General features: G+C 42.4%; 1 protein-coding gene across 1 annotated transcript in view; it reads right to left on the bottom strand.

Moving 5' to 3' along the window:
• The window catches only part of wdr5 (WD repeat domain 5), a 99,552-nt gene extending 87,328 nt beyond the window's left edge, over positions 1 to 12,224 (bottom strand). Inside the window, exon 1 of the mRNA XM_039762613.1 lies at positions 11,863 to 12,224. The gene's annotated coding sequence lies outside the window, so the exon portion shown is untranslated. The remainder of the gene's footprint in view (positions 1 to 11,862) is intronic.
• Between the last annotated feature and the right edge of the window lie 243 nt (positions 12,225 to 12,467).

Raw genomic sequence — 12,467 nt, 5'->3', positions numbered from 1 at the left:
CAAGCTTACATAGATAAAACATTATTACAAAAACCCAGTCCTTAAATATATCGTATTGCAAGTCTCTAAACATGAAACCAACAAAAAGGTCAGATGGCTGGAGGGACAGAAGAAACAAAAACTGAAGACAAGCAGAAGGACAAAGAAAATCTGCACCGGTTCCAGACCAAAAGCCCACCCAGCCCCACTGGGCATTCTAAGTACCACAAACTTTTAAAGTCACTGTTTACAGGCTTTGTCCAATAGGATTCAGTGCAATGGGTCTCTTGGACAGCTGGGGCACCCGCCTTCATTGAAGCTTCAGAGGCGGCTGCACGACACCTCATCCAGACAGCTGTGGAGTTTTAAGGAATATGAAAAGAAAGAATGAAAATAGTAGGGGAAGAACGGAGCGGGAGATGGACAGGCAGATCGGTGTGGCGTCCACAATGATGCAGGCTCTGCATTGGTCTGTCGTGGCAAAACCGGAGCTGAACCGTAAGGCAAAGCTCTCAATTTACTGGTCGATCTATATTCCTACCCTCACCTATGGTCATGAGCTGTGGGTAGTGACTGAAAGAACGAGGTCACGAATACAAGCGGCTGTACTGAGTTTCCTTCGCAGAGTGTCTGGACTTTCCCTTAAAGATAGGGTGAGGAGCTCGGTCATCCTGGAGGGGCTCAGAGTAGAGCCACTGCTCCACCGCATCGAGAGCTGTTCCTGGCACATCTAACTGGGAGGAGGCCCCGGGGAAGACCCAGGACACCTTGTAGGGACTATCGGGGAAACACCTCGGGATTCCCCTGGAAGAGCTAGTAGAAGTGGCAGCGGAGAGGGAAGTCTGGGCGTCTCAGCTCAAACTGCTGCCCCTGCCATTCAATCTCAGATAAGCGGAAGAGGATGGATTGATTGAAGAACAAAAGTAGGAATATGGAGAAACATGAAATTAACTTTTATATAATTTAGTGTGTTTAATCGCTTAATGCTGAGAAGTCACATTAATTCAACTGATCTAAAGATGATGGCTGCTGATTTTTGTTGTTTCTCGTTTGACTGTCCATCAGTAGTCGGCCAGCACTAATTGCTGTAATGTCCTGGAGAGACCTTTCAATATGTTCATCACTGATTGCACCAAGATTAGTAGGGCAGATGCCCAATGGTGAATACAAACATGAATCTTTGGCAACATATCGCACTTCACGGTTTTGTATGCTTGAGACATGTTGTCCACCAACTGGATGTAGTTTGGTGTTACGCAAGTAACCAAGTCTCATCAACAAACCTGAATGCCTCCCATGCAATTCCCACAAACCCCACTGACAGATCTTCATACTACCTATCATGAACAACATGTCTGATTTGTGGACCAACAAAAATACTTTCCTGGTATCAGTTATTCATGCTACAACAAAATTTTTGTTAACAGTCCATGTTTTATATGATGGGGAGGCAAAACCATCTTTGCTGGGTTGACAAGTGCTTTATGTGGCACTTTTCTGCCCTGGGCCTCCATGCTTACGGAGCACAAAGTTCTTTATACAGTAATGACACTCTCTTGCAGTACTTGGCTTATCCAGGCTGCCTTCCTAGTAGCAGTGCCAATACTCGTAAGACATTTTCATGGTCCTAGTTCATGTGCTTTATTCCAAATCAGAGGATGATTTATTAGTTTGTTTCAATTTCCAGTTATTTCGGTTAGGCTTCACACTGCAGTCTTTCAAGTGAACTAACCATAAATATCCTTATTTTGTTGGACACAATTTTTTTTCCCTTAGGAATAAATATCCTTGAGGATCAACAGCAGCTGTGTTTGTGCACGGCCACATTTTCCATAATTTTTTACCAAGCACAGCTCTATGAGCACTAGGAAGAGTACTTGAAAATTATGCACTAGTATGCATGGTAGGGAAAGGACACGTTCACAATAGGCGAGTGTAGAACAGAAGGTTAGCGCTGCTGAGGGCCTCCACTGATGTGCTTCAGTTTTATGATGGCAGATCCGTCAGGCGAGTTTCATGTCACCGTACGATGTGGCAAATTTACTCTCCAGTAGCCACCATATGAGCGTAGCTCTTGTGTCATCTCAAATCACATGCCTAATATCTTAACTTCTAGAATTATTTGTGAACGTTAATTTTGGAATGTTTCACATTTACTAAGTGTCAAAGTTAATGTGCCTCCATCTCTGCATCACGCTCATAGAGTGAAAGCAATAAGAGGACACCACGTGTACATTCTGTAAGAGCCAGTGTCAGAATAATTAGGGTTGATGTTAAAATGCACACAAATGTTTGCTTTATCTGTTTACAATGCAAGTTTCTAATTCTATATAGATAATGGACGATTCTGTTTAACCCCAGACACTAACCTGAACTGGAACTTCCTTAGGGCTCAGCTTTATCTGAAGACCAGTAATAGAATTTTACTCAGCTGCTAGTTAGCTAGAAACATTACTGTTTGATTAGCCTGCCTTTCATTGCAGTAACGACTGTTCATGTTTCACCTCTGCATGTTTGACGTATTAACATAAAATTGAATTGTATGTTATATTGAGAATGTATAGGGAGAACGCAAAGAAACATAAGATATACTGTATAAGCCTTGAACAGAAACCTCTTTGGGCTCGTTTATACTTCACACTCAGAACGCATATGCGCACGCATCATGGCTGCCATGCATTAATTTGACGCGTGCCCTGAGAAACATCCTCAGAAATTAACGCGACAAGTGCGCGAGTTGCAGTACCAGCAAAAAGTCGGGGGGCGCAGTGTGATAAAAGTTGAAATGTGACATCAGAGTCTCCATTTACTGTCTACATGTGGCAAAAAGCCGCTTTGAGGATTCTATGGGATTGATGTGCCTGCTTGGATGTTTGATGAATGGTTTGATGTGGTGAACCAAAATACCGACATACAAATGCATTTGTGGTGCTTTAATATTCAAGCATCGCATATTCCCCATCGTAATGACACGATACATTTTAAAAGTCTCATATGCCATTTTATGTGCGTCTTTTTTGCACCTTCTCAACAGCCACAGAATGTACAGCGCTGTATTTGAGCCACAAACAAAAAAAATTAAGGCCACAGTGAAAAGATGCATTTTGTGATTGAAGTGCAAACTTCAGCTTTAATCTCGAAATGTCCACTTTAACCTCATAGTTTATCATTAAGGTAGACCGTCGTAAACGTCATCTTAAAACTGACCCAGTTGTTAATCGCTATGTGCTTCTGGGGCTTCCTTCTGACCTGACAGCAGCGGCAAACAGCAATAGATCGCCACACAGAACACATCACATTTATGATATTCCAACTCTCTGCACATTTAGAATCCTTAGATTTATACTTGATATCTGATATACTTGATAATGATGGAATGCATTAAGGTATGTATATTAAATTTTTCAGATAAGTTGTTAATTTCATTTAAATAATGAATGCTGTTAATAATTACACACATGGGGGTGACACAGTGGCGGATCGGTAGCCCTGCTGTCTCGCAGGGAGTCACGTCGTGTCACTGGTGTTTCCGTGCCTGGAGTCCCATGTTTTCCTGGTGGGTTTCCACAGTGTGCTCCGCTTTCCTTCCAAAGATAAGCAGATTTGGGGATTTGGTGACGCTTACATAAGACCAATAAATAAAAAAAAAAAAAAAGAAGATATTTAACAAAGAAATGTTGGCCTACTGAAATGTCTGTCCATGTACACACTCAGTACTTGGACAGTGTACCATTTGCATTAGATAGATAGATAGATAGATAGATAGATAGATAGATAGATAGATAGATAGATAGATAGATAGATAGATAGATAGATAGATAGATAGATAGATAGATAGATAGATAGATAGATAGATAGATAGATAGATAGATAGATAGATAGATAGATACTTCATTAATCCCCAAGGGGAAATTGACAATGTGAATTACTGCATCAATGAAGCATGGCATGGAGGCGATCAGCCTGTGAGACTGCTGAGGTGAAATGGAAGCCCAGAATGCTTTGAGTGCGGCCTTCACCTTGTCTGCACCGTTGGCTCTGGTGTCTCTCATCTTCCTCTTGATAGATTTTCTATGGGGTTTAGGTCAGGCGAGTTTGCTGGCCAATCAAGCACAGTAAAACCATGGTCATTAAACCAGGTAATGGTACTTTTGGTAGGGTAGACAGGTGCCAAGTCCTGCTGGAAAATGAAATCAGCTTCTCTATAAAGCTTGGCAGCAGAGGGAAGCATGAAGTGCTCTAAAATGTCCGGGTAGATGGCTGCGCGGACTTTGGACTTAAACACAGTGGACTAACACCAGCAGATGACATGGCTCCCCCAAATCATCACTGACTGTGGAAACTTCACACTGGACCTCAAGCAACTTTAGCAATGACCATTTGTGGCTTCCCCTCCTTGTGGAGATGTCAATGACTGTTTTCTTGACAACTGTCAAGTCAGCAGTCTTCTCCATGATTGTGTGGCCATCTGAACCAGACTAAGAAACCATTTAAAGGCTCCAGACACCTTTGCAGTTGTTTTCAGTTAATTAGCCGAGTGGAGTCAGACACCAGGGGCCTCATGTATAACGCCGTGCGTAGAACTCGCACTATAACATGGCATAAGCACAAAAGCCGAAATGTGCTTACGCACAGAAAAATCCAGATGCAGGAATCTGTGCGTACTCCAACTTCCACGTTCTTCCGCTACATAAATCCCGATCAGCGTGAAAACTAACGCTCGTGCACGCGCTTTATGTAACACCCCAACTCCTCCCAGAATTATGCCTATTTGAATATGCAAATCAATATAAATCACCCTTAAGCGCAGCCTTCTGTGAAAAGACAATGGAAAAAGCACGGGGGGAAACATAAGAATTTCAGCGAATACCAAGTGGAGGCAAAGGAAAAACATACTATTTGTTCAAATAAGCCGTGGTATAATAAACAAAAGGAAGTTGATCGAGTGACATAGCGTGTTGGAGAAACTTGAAAGCTCACATCCACAAAATCGCACAGTGCCGGAAATAAAAAAGAAGTCACATATCAAAGTCGCCGTGGAAAGCCGAGTTGTAGCCCACCGTCTGAGTGTCATATGAAAGATTATTAGGGTACAGAGAAAAAAGCCACACGGTGGGGAAAAAGCACGAAATGTCCACTTCAGTCTCGACATTTCCACTTTAATCACGTAGTTTATTTTGTCATTAAAGTAGAACATCATAAAATTCATCTTAAAATTGTTTAATTAACCAGTTTCTAAAATCACATCGTAATTAAAGTCGCACGTTAAATGCTTTGTTTTGTATTTGATCTTCTACTCGTATGTGCTCTGTGTGTGTGAATCACTACTTGCTTCTTAAACCGGCTCTCTTCCTCCAACTGGTCACAGAGTCCATGACATTCGTGATATTACAGCTCTCTGAATAACTAAAATACTGAGATGTATACGTGATGTCATTTTCATGATGATAGGAGTTAAAGCACGTTATTAAACATGTGTTTCACTTCGATGAAATAATTTATTGCAGCAGTACTCAGGGGCGGCTCTAGGCTTGTGGTGGCACTGGGCAGAGGAAGAATCGGTGGCTCCTTAGCCGCCAATGTCAGTAAAGTAGTTTATGCACAGTGGATGGCCTCGTCCGTTACGGACACTGCATAGCCGCCTCGTGCTCATGACACAAGCATTTAACTTTTGCCGAAATTTGTAGCTGTGTTTTTAGCTGTGTTGTTATTTTCTCTTTCTATTTTATATTCAATATATATTGGCGTAGCCGTCACTGCAGTCCTTGCTTTTCTTTTCCCAAGTAACCGATCGCCACACAATCAGCTCTGTAATAGACGTTAAGCCATCTGTAAGCTTAGCGCCGATTCTTCAAAACGTTTAAAGAACATTAAAATATCTTCATAGTACATGTTTAATTATTCTATCCTTCACGACACTCCCAGTGAAGAATATAGATTATTTAAATGAAGTTAAAGTTTTATGTGTATAATTTAACAAACATATTTTGCTGCATTTCACCTTAAAAATGATCTTGTCATCATATGTAAATACGCGCTTTATAAAGTAGCTCAGGTTGTGAGATATTATAACTGTAGTGCAAGTTTATAGTGAGGTGATTGTACTTATAAGTCCTCACAGTTCTACAAGGAGCACTTGATTGGCTGCATTTAAAGTTCTTGGGATTAAACTGTTTTGAACCGCGAGGTCTGTACAGGAAAGGCTTTGAAACGTTTTGCGGTGGCTGAGACAGCGTGTGCTTAATGCCGTATACTGATAATTCTCTTTCCGATCAGCTGCTGCTGTGATTCACACTCAGATACAGTGATATAAATACTCCGAGTGGTGCAGTGAGAGAAATATGGAAAAAGATGATCCGCTGTGGCAACTCCTAACGGGAGGAGCTGAAAGAAGAAGAAGAAGAAGAAGAAGAAGTGAGAGTAACAACACTAAAGCAGTTATGGCATTTGGAATACTATGGCTGTTCCCTCTACCATTATATTGTTACGAGTTCATTACAATCAGATGCGTTACACTAATAAACAATATGCGGTTAGTTTCTGTGTATTTATAAAGCCACGTCATGAAAATAATGAGTAATCACACAAGAACAGTAGCACTGCTTTGACGCTGGGTGCTGCCAGTCTGCCAAACCGAGCGGAGAACTTGCGTACGACAAGCCATGAGGTACCGTGGAATAGTGCGTGGCTTTACGCCAAGTGTAGGTTTTATACATCGCGATTTGAACGTGGAAAAGTTCTTACGCAACATTTCTGTGCGTACGCACTGTTTATACATGAGGCCCCAGGAGTCTACAATATTGAACTTTTTCACAATATTCTAATTTTCTGAGATACTGAATTTTGGATTTTCATTAGCTATAACCCATTATCAGCAAAATGCAAAGAAATAAACATTTGAAATATATCCCAATGTGTGTAATGAATCTATATACGAGTTTTACTTTTTGAATTATATTAGTGAAATAAGTTAACTTTTCGATGATACTCTAATACAGTGCATCCGGAAAGTATTCACAGCGCATCACTTTTTCCACATTTTGTTATGTTACAGCCTTATTGCAAAATGGATTAAATTCATTTTTTTCCTCAGAATTCTACACACAACACCCCGTAATGACAACGTGAAATAAGTTTACTTGAGATTTTTGTAAATTTATTAAAAATAAAAAACTGAGAAATCCCACGTCCATAAGTATTCACAGCCTTTGCCATGAAGCTCCAAATTGAGCTCAGGTGCATCCTGTTTCCCCTGATCATCCTTGAGATGTTTAATTGGAGTCCACCTGTGGTCAATTCAGTTGACTGGACATGATTTGAAAGGCACACACCTGTCTATAGAAGGTCCCACAGTTGACAGTTCATGTCAGAGCACAAACCAAGTATGAAGTCAAAGGAATTGTCTGTAGACGAGGCACAAATCTGGGGAAGGTTACAGAAAAATTTCTGCTGCTTTGAACGTCCCAATGAGCACAGTGGCCTCCATCATCCGTAAGTGGAAGAAGTTCAAAACCACCAGGACTCTTCCTAGAGCTGACCGGCCATCTAAAATGAGCGATCGGGGGAGAAGGGCCTTAGTCAGGGAGGTGACCAAGAACCCGATGGTCACTCTGTCAGATGGGGAGATGAGAACCTTCCAGAAGGACAACCATCTCTGCAGCAATCCACCAATCAGGCCAGTATGGTAGAGTGGCCAGACGGAAGCCACTGCTTAGTAAAAGGCACATGGCTGCCCGGCTGGAGTTTGTCAAAAGGCACCTGATGGACTCTCAGACCATCAGAAACAAAATTCTCTGGTCTGATGAGACAAAGATTGAACTCTTTGGTGTGAATGCCAGGCGTCACATTTGGAGGAAACCAGGCACCGCTCATCACCAGGCCAATACCATCCCTACAGTGAAGCATGGTGGTGGCAGCATCAGGAACTGGGAGACTAGTCAGGATAAAGGGAAAGATGACTGCAGCAACGTACAGAGACATCCTGGATGAAAACCTGCTCCAGAGCGCTCTTGACCTCAGACTGGGGCGACGGTTCATCTTTCAGCAGGACAACGACCCTAAGGACACGGCCAAGATATCAAAGGAGTGGCTTCAGGACAACTCTGTGAATGTCCTTGAGTGGCCCAGACTTGAATCCGATTGAACATCTCTGGAGAGATCTTAAAATGGCTGTGCACCGACGCCAACCTGATGGAGCTTGAGAGGTGCTGCAAAGAGGAATGGGCGAAACTGGCCAAGGATAGGAGTGCCAAGCTGGTGGCATCGTATTCAAAAAGACTTGAGGCTGGAATTGCTGCCAAAGGCGCATCGACAAAGTATGGAGCAAAGGCTGTGAATACTTGTGTACATGGGATTTCTCAGTTTTTGTATTTTTAATAAATTTGCAAAAACCTCAAGTAAACCTTTTTTCACGTTGTCATTATGGGGTGTTGTGTGTAGAATTCTGAGGAAAAAAAAGAATTTAATCCATTTTGCAATAAGGCTGTGACATAAAATGTGGAAAAAATGATGCACTGTATATTGAGGTGCACCTGTATATAAGAACATATTTTGTATTATTAATTTTTCTCTTTATTTTTGTGTATGCATCTGAATTTCCCAATGCCATTAATTAAATGCATGTAATCTAAACTGGTTTGCTTTGAGTCTTTACTAAAACTTTTAAAACACAGACAGTTGGAATTATTTGCACGCATACATTTAAACAAGTCACACTCACTACCTGAACCCCACGAGACGGCAGAATACAATACAATACAATTTACTTTTTGTATAGCCCAAAAATCACACAAGCACCACCACAATGGGCTTTAACAGCCATGACTCTCTATGAAAACAAGAAAAAACTCCCAAAAAAAAAAAAATCTTGTAGGGGATAAATGTTAGAACCCTTGGCAGTTCAAAGAGAGACCCTTTTCCAGGTAGGTTGGACGTGCAGTGGGTGTTAAAAAGGGGGGTCAATACAACACAATACACAGAACAGAACACAAGTAATCCTCAATACAATATAAACAGAACTAGCCATGTGTGCCCAACTACGTTGCTCGTGTTAAAGTTGTCTGTGAAGGGCTCCCTGTTTAAACGTGGCTGCCAGTCGCGAACTGGGCCCTTTGTCGCCCAGCATTATGATTTTTAATAAGGGAAACAAAACTACAAAAGAAAACCCTTGGGTATTGATTCGATAGGAACGGTCTACTCGGAATCACTGTCCGAATAGTAATTATGTGGTGGTGTAGGAGCATTTGTGCTTCTGTCCATTCACAGTGCGTCTCGTTTTCACAACGCTGTCGTTTCCTCTCACGATGTCTTCTCAACCTTTCTCCAATCTCGCAGGTTGCTTTGTGGCAATCCAAAGAGTAAGGCAATATACACGGAGCAACGGTTATAAAAGGGGGACACATAAAGCATAAATAGGGATCGCTTTACTGACATGTGAGCAAGCCACGGTACAACTGTTAGACGCGCAGCACTCGCCGGCTACAACGTAACAATAATAATTTCCAGAACGTGCTGTTACGTTGTCATTTATTTTTCCCACTGTCTTTCTTTCATTCATCTGTTACGTAGGCACGTACCTTTTATCTTCGGCAATCTCATTCTCTAACCAGGCCTCAGGAGCTAACCAGCGTAACACTGTCCACCACCCCTTTTGTTATTCCGACACATTGTTGACATCTGTGAGTAAGAACAACGTACTAAACTGGAAGGTGGTCTACGCATGCGTGGAATTCACGGACAAACAAAGATCAAGATCAAATGAAGATCTCTTTAGTTAATTTAAAGCACAACAGTTTGTTTAGTTTGAATGTCTGTGTTTTGAGGTGTGACTAGCGTACTGCAGTCTTCAGTAGTATAAGCCTGGAGGAGATTCTTAATGCAATGCCTATGTTTTAGCTGTCTCTCTACTGCCATCTAGTGCTTCTAATTCATTCGCGGACAAACAAAGTTCAAGATCCAAATGAAGATTATATATAGAGATATTACAAGTATGGAGCAGAGTTTAACAGTAGATGATATCGCATAATATGATTTGGATTTGTTTAGAGTCATGGAGACCTCGGCCATCAAGCTGCCTCCCCCAATTGGCCATTCTACAGCTGAGACAGCCAATCCAATGAAAGGACCCCTCTACCCCGATGATTCCTGTGCTCAAACCAGACAAGCACAGCTGCACACAGATCACTTTCATGATGCAAGCTCAAGGGGTTTGATCGTCTGCCTCACAGGGTATTGCTATTCATTTCTCGTCACCTGTGTGATGAGTTTTGAGTGACCAGGTCACAAGTACATTTACACCTTTACCACCCACCCAACTGCTGTTCAACTTCACACGAGCGGCCGTCAGCCCAAATCAGGTGCTAGGCTTGCCCTGACTGACTAGCGATTGAGGGAGCTGTTTTAGGAGAATTGTGTGACATTTGCAACTATGTGCGTATATAAAAGCAATATAATGGTAAATGTAATGGGCCACGCTAACCCTTCACTCATTATGCTGTGAATGAGATTCCCTAATTACCCATAAAAGATGCTTAGCGTGACTACCTCAGGACACACAATTCCACCCATAATGCACAGCATTTCGCATAGTTAGATCGGCCCTCGGTCAGATCACATTCAAACCTCACAAGGAACACTCCACAGTTTGCTTGTTACTACACCGAAATCATCCTATCTAAGGGGTCTTGATAGGGTCGTTTTGGTCTGGACCACAGTGTGACTGCTGTGTTCACATCTACCTAAAAGAAAATCTTTACTTTTGGCAAATATCACACTAGAGTTCAAAAACCTAAATCTGATCCAAATGAACCAGATGTGAAAACACCTCCAGAATATCACAGCTGTACCAGTTATGTGGTTATTGGACTGTATCTGAACACATATAATATGAGGGGAAATCACAAAAATGGGCAAATGCATTCAAACGGTACATGATAGATAGATACTTTATTAATCCCATGATAGCAAGTTGTAAATGTGCTCTTTGTGGCCAGTAGACTAAACGCCATAAAACATAACCTAAAGTGTCCAGGAAGCAAAACCATTGTTGCCCAGTAACAATGAAAAACCTGAAGAGTGTTTGTATTGTTTTTTTTATCTATCGTTTCTATATAAAACTCTGCATAGCCAACTCTACCGTGCCTTATTGTGCTGCACCATCACTCAGCTCAATTCATTCTCACTTATCCATAATGCAGCGTTGCTCAGAGTTGATTTCTACGATATTTGAAAATTTTGTCTCGATATTTACTGCATTTTTTTTCCTACATGTTAATTAAAAATGATTTTGTACTTGTGAGTTTTGCAGACTTGCTTCCGCATTGTGAAAGTTGTTAACGGTGCTCACCTGGGCAGTAGATTGATGTCCACGAGCCAAAAGCTTGAAATTGTCGCTCTAAACGCGCACACGCATCAAAGGTGAACTTTTTGAGAGCCGCTTGACGTGATCACGTGCTCGGCCAGGTAAGCGATCTAAAAGGCTGAAATTCCAAGCGGGAAAAAGCGTCGCAGATGGCAGTGCGCTATACGCCGTGCACCCACCGCAGAGCCTCGTGTTTGGGGTCTTCAACAGGCAGCCGAACCGACGGAGCGGAGATTTCACAGGACCTCTCGAAATTAGCAAACGCGCGGCCTGTTTCTGCTGGAATCTCAGCCGCTGTGTATCTCCGCTCTAACAGGCACCCATGTTGTGTTACGCTGCAGCTCCGTCCGCCGTTCCCTCCTTCCACGGGACACTTGCACCGAGCATGCGGCGCCTTAGCTGCAGCCTATCGAGCCCTGCAAGCCGGGCTACAATGGGACAGTGATTATTTGCTTCTTTCATTTAACTATTTTTATGCCATTGCGTGCCTTCCATTCAAACAATGCCTTCGTAAAGCTACTCACCCCCTGGATGGACACAGCCACGCTCTTCTTTGCTTCGGATTTTATTTACAACTCCTCCTCGAAAAAAAATCGTAAGCGATATCTCCACGAAGTCACGCTGCCTCAGTCTCGGTGTGTTTAGCGTTCTTACTGATTTACGCGAACTGAAGTAAAAATGCCGAGCTCGCCCTGGCTCTATTCCTCAGGCGGGGAATGTGGCGACAGTGCAGCTACTGCGCATGTGTTAACTTCCAACGACGGCAAGAGGGAAGGGACAAACCGTGCGAGAACGCGTGAGGCGCCAAGGTGACTTTAGGAGGCAACCTACCGTGGCCTGGCGCCTCAGTCCAAAGACGACCACAGTGGCTGCAAGTTTGTATTGTAAATAAACTTTTTTTTTATCAGGAGCCAGTTGTTCTCTTCAGTCTTTCACCTTTTTTACCATTATTAGCGTTTAGTAATTTTGTAATAACTTCAAGTAGCGGGTATACCACAAAGTATTAAGTTTCAGGAAATAATGGAAGCCCATGATGTCTGTGCCTTCCGTATCCTAGCCTGTGCCGTAGTACATTTCAGGGATTGGCTGACCAACTGAAAGGTGAGATGAACAAGGATCCATCTGGTGC

The sequence above is a fragment of the Polypterus senegalus genome, chromosome 9 (genome assembly GCF_016835505.1).
Source record: "Polypterus senegalus isolate Bchr_013 chromosome 9, ASM1683550v1, whole genome shotgun sequence".
In the NCBI taxonomy this organism is placed as follows: domain Eukaryota; kingdom Metazoa; phylum Chordata; class Cladistia; order Polypteriformes; family Polypteridae; genus Polypterus; species Polypterus senegalus.
The sequence above is the reverse complement of the archived record's forward strand: the minus strand, read 5'-3'. Positions and strand labels throughout refer to the sequence as shown.